The sequence below is a fragment of the Elephantulus edwardii genome, unplaced genomic scaffold, assembly GCF_000299155.1.
Source record: "Elephantulus edwardii isolate Elephantulus edwardi_28Jun2011 unplaced genomic scaffold, EleEdw1.0 scaffold00367, whole genome shotgun sequence".
NCBI lineage: Eukaryota > Metazoa > Chordata > Mammalia > Macroscelidea > Macroscelididae > Elephantulus > Elephantulus edwardii.
Window position 1 is genome coordinate 1,674,169 of NW_006400117.1, and position 4,967 is coordinate 1,679,135.

Consider the following 4,967-nt stretch of genomic DNA (forward strand, 5'->3'; position numbering starts at 1 on the left):
GTTCAAGTATTTTATAAATTCCGGATATAAGTCCCTTATCTGACATGTCATTACCAAATATTTTTCCCAGTCTGTGGCTTCCCTTTTTACTCTGTTGGAGAAGTTTTTGGATGTGCATAGGGATTTGATTCTTAGAAGGTCCCATTCATCTATTTTATCTTCTCCTGGTTATAGATCATTATCTTTCAATTTGCCTCTCTGAAAGGTAATGAAGGGGCCCTGGTGAAACAAAAGTTTCGATGTTCACACTCACCATACACTGCACCAGAGAAAGTTAAGGCAGTCTGCCTCAGTGAAGATTTACCATCTTGGACACCACAGGGAAGCTCTGCTCTGTTCTGTAGGTTTGCTCTGAGCCAGAATTGATTCAACAAGTGTGGGCTTTAATGGCTGATGGTCGTGAGCATCAGTACACACATGATCTTTATAGGGTTGTTGGTTTGTTTTCTTTCTTTTTTTTTTAACATTCTGCTTCCTTTAATAACCCTATTCTCCCCAGCAGGCAGGTGCAGGCAGCTAGCTGACAAGCCATTCTTTCACTCAAAGGTCTTGCCCTGACTGAAAGCTTTGCCCACGTGATGGAAGGCCCCTTCCCAGCAGCAGGTCTCTCAGACCAGCATCTGGGTCTCCTCACTGCTGGCATCATTTCCACCATGTGTTATGACTTGTAGTCCACCTGCCAATCTGGACTCAGCGAGAAGGCAAGCTCTGGGCCTCTGAAGACCCAGAATCCAGAAATGAAGCTGCTGGTGTTGGTTCCAAAGAGGGTAACACAGGCACAGGCGTGCTTCCTCAACTCATCCAGTCGCTGGAACCTTCGGGGAAGTGGTACTCGGCATACCACAAGGACCAGCCATCCTTATCAAAATGCTCCCCCAAAATGGAGCAGGACCACAGAGGGCGTGTCCTTACTGGACTACTTGCGCTTAAACTCATCCAACACTAAGGTACTTTTGGGCAGCTGAGCAGAGTGGTCCTTAGCCTTTGGCCCAGCAGCCAGCGCCTGCCCCCATTGACCCACCTCCTCCTCCTCGGGAGCAGGAACGTCAGCTGCCTCTTTCTCTTCCTTCTGCTCAGCCTAGGCCTTCTGCTTCTGCTGCTCCTCCCGTGGTTCTTTCTCTTTCCGTGGGACGTCTTCTTCAGGCTGGCTCTCTGCAAACTTTTTAGCATCAAACTCGGCTGTCTTCTCACAAAGCATTACCACCCGGGCAACCTGCATCTGGGGCTGGTTAATGCAGGTGAGGAACCAGAAGTAGGTATTGGGGAAGGCCTGGCGGAAAGAAGGCTCTAGCACCTGTTTGTGGAGCCACCACCAGGTACAGACAACTGTGATGTCAGCGAGAGTCACACGTTCACCCACCAAAGAGTCTTTGTTTTCAAGTGAAGGCTTGCCTCCTGCTTGGCATTCTCTGTAGTCTGTTTGATGTGATGCAGGATGCCCAAGGTGGGGAACATCCAAGTGCCAGCTGGGGGAACGATGTCGCTGTCAGCAAGGCTCACCCACCGCACCACCTGGGCTGCTGTGTCTGGGGTACTTCCCCGCAGCTCGTCGCTGCTCAGGTAATAGGCAATGACATTGCTCTCAAACACACAGAATCCATCATCACCCTCAAACGCTGGAAACTTGCCTGCTGTATACTTGTGGAGAAATTCAGGGATGGGGTTGATTTGGCCAGAGGAGAAGTGGGATGGTGCAGAGAGCAGGCCGACTTGGGCTCCGCTGGACTGAGCAGCAATGAGAGCCTTGAAGGCCCCCAGTTACTGTGAAACGTGTACAGGGTCCCAGCCACCCGTGGTGATTCTGTGGAGAATGGGTGGTCTTTATAGTTTTAACCTTTAGATTTCAAAAAAATATATTTTAAATTACCTTTTTTTGGTATGGTGTGAAATATGGATTTTGTTTTAATTTTCTCCTTCTCTTCTGGAATTCCAATTGCTTTAATTCTTTCTTTTGTAATATCTCACAGAAGTCTTCTGCATTCTTCATTTCTCTTCATTCTTTTTCCCCCCTGATAATCCTTCAGGCAAGTTATCATCACAAAGTTTGTCCTTTTCTGTGGTTTATTTCTCTATTGTTTCAGTTCTACTTTTACGTCTTTCTATGAATTTATATATTTCTGACATTTTCTTGTTACTCTTCTGGATTTGTAGTTAGTGTTTTTATATAGTTTTGTTTACTTTTCCTGAAATCTTCTTGAGTTTTTTTTCTGTGATTTTTCTTGAGCTCCAATTTCTTGGGAAATCCTACATTAAGTCCTCTGAGTTCCTATCAGGTAGTTTAGTTCCTCATCGGAGTTTTTCAGGGAAATTCTCTGTCCCTTTGTTTCAGTCATTTACTTAAGCTCTGTGATTCTGTTTCTTCACACAGATTGTTATTGTCTTGTGACTCTGAGGCATTAAGATACCATTTTATTGTTTGTTTTCTCTTTAAAGCGGGGAGAGTGGGTAATGTGCTTCACTGACTGCTCGTCTGACGGCACAGAATGCTCTCCATCTGCCTGAGTGGGAAGGAGCGGTGGGCCTGGTGAGCCCACACGGCAGTTCACTGGGCACGTCAGACCGTTGAGGGTGAGCTGGGTGAGTATTGGCTGCCACCTATTGGTGGTCCAGCATGGTGGGAACACTCACATGTATTCACTGGGTGGGAGAGATAAGTGGTTTGCGGCTGTGGCAGGTGGCCAGATGTGTCAGAATGCCTGGATGGCTAGATGGGTGGAGCTAGCATGCCCCATGCCCCAACTGGGGCACTGAATATTTCCACAGGTTGGGTCTGTAGGGGGTGGGATTGGCAGGCACAGGGCAGGGGCAGGCTATCATGGATGATCATGGGGCATACTTCTGTGCAACTTGGCAGGGCAGGCTGGTGTGCAGGGCATGGACAGGGTCAGATTATCAGGGGCACCAGAGCACTACTGCCTGGTGGGTGGGTGTGGGAGTCTGGCAGATAAGGCTGGGTGGAAAGGATAAAGGACAGGGGGTGGTTAGAATACATTCCTGGAAGTGGGGATTCTGGGGCTGTGGGGAAGTTTGTGACTATAATCACCTTGAGTTTGGGGAAGGGGATTATTTCCTCCGTATTCAAATGAGAGTACAGGGTGCTTCCTGGGGGGCTACAGCTGAGAACAGGGCTCAACAGCAAAGAATGGGTGCTGCTCCTGGGCCCATAGGATGAGGAACTTCTTCCTGATGTTCTGCAGATCTGTTACTCTGTGTGCATCATACACTGAGAGTCTCTGGGGTGCAGACCTGTCTCTCCCTGCTCACTCCCTGCTATGTGGATACCAAGGTCCCTGGATCTCTCACTCACCTTCCTGTCATTTCTCTCCTAAGATTTAATTTATGTGCTGCTAGCCTTGTTTTGGTTGAGGATATGTGGAATGTTTAGTTGTTTTTAATTTAAGCCTCTTGTTTAGAGTCAACACCACCTCCTGGAAGGCCTTTATATTTAAAAAATTGGTTAGGCCTTTGGTCCTTGAGTAATTATAATTTAGAGGAACATTCTTCACAGTGGTGCAGTACTGGTCTGTCAATTTGCTGTGCTGAGGTAACCTGGAGTGGCTGTGATGCTGAACTCTGTGCCATTGGGGTGTCAAATGCCATAATGGATACCCATGGTGGACAGTGTTTGGAGGAGCTCCCAGATTAATACATGTTGGGTAGCAGGAGTGGCATCCACTTCCTAAACAACATGCCTCTGGAAACTCTATGAACTTTGAGAAATGACGATAGTTACAGAAAGACTTCAGGTCTTTTGCTCAGGTCGCTATGAGTCGTCCTCAGCAGCAGCAGCAGCAGCAGCAGCGTTGCTTCACTCTGAGTCTGTCAGCACAGTTTTTGTTTCCTGGTGGGAACTTGAATACTTACCTTTATGCACCTTTCCCAGTACTTGTTGTTGTTTGGGACCATCAGGTCTGAATTAACTCTGGCAGGGTTTAAGAGGCAGGGAATCATACAGGAGGAGACAGCCCATCTTTCTCTTACAGAGCAGCTGTGGATTTGAACTGCATGCCTTTGGACTGGCAGTGCAGCCCCTTACCATGAGGCCACCAGGGCTCCTTCTCCCAGCATTGCAGCTGACTGTTTCTCAGGGCAGCCACGCTGCACTTGATTGGCTTGCCAGGCACTTCCACTTCTCTCTCCTCATTTTCTGCTTTTGCAGTTTCTTCTAAACAGTGGTTGATTTAATTTTTTATTCTTTCATTGATGTATAGGGTTTCCTCTGTACCTGTGTCATTTGGTTTCTCAGGTCTTTGCTGCAGATAGCAGAATGTGTCTGACTAGTCTGCCATCATAGCCCTTCCTAAAAAATTAGCCTATTTTTTTCCTCATTCTAGACAAAGTGGAAACTTCTCATCCTTTGTAGCCTGACATCCTGAATCATAGCTAATATACCCTATATATTCAAATTGTTCCCAGTGGTCCCAGTAATTCTATACAGCTTGACCTATACAGCCTACTTTAGCTAGCTGCTTTAAACCAAAACAGGTCTTTGCCTTTAGAATTTTTCTTTTTAATTCGAAGCTAGTTGTTTCATAGATTATACCAGAATTTGGACTTTTCTGTTTCCTCAAAAGTAGATTCAGATATTTTGACATGAATAATGCAGAGGCAATCTATCCATCTCTGAATGTTGCATCAAGAAGGTGTGTATTATAACAATTCGTCCCATTTTCAGTGATGTGATTTTGATTACTTGATTACTCGGCTAAGTTGATAGCCTCCTGTATGTCACCATTGTAAAGATACTTTTCCCCCATTATGGTTAATAAAGTAATCTGTGTAATGATACATTGAGATTGTAGAACTATCCTGTTCCCCAATAAAAAAGTATTTTACCTAATATTTTCAGCACCTATTGAGGTCTTTGCCTACCAATTATTATGGTGATCTTGCAAATAGTAGATGAATTTTCCATCTGCTTTTTTAATAGAAATGCATATTCATTTTGGAAAGTGAATGAAATATTG

At 45.6% G+C, this 4,967-nt stretch overlaps 1 pseudogene; it reads right to left on the reverse strand.

The window, feature by feature from the left end:
• Positions 1 to 536: 536 nt before the first annotated feature.
• Positions 537 to 4,967, reverse strand: part of LOC102849884 — a 16,819-nt pseudogene continuing 12,388 nt past the window's right edge.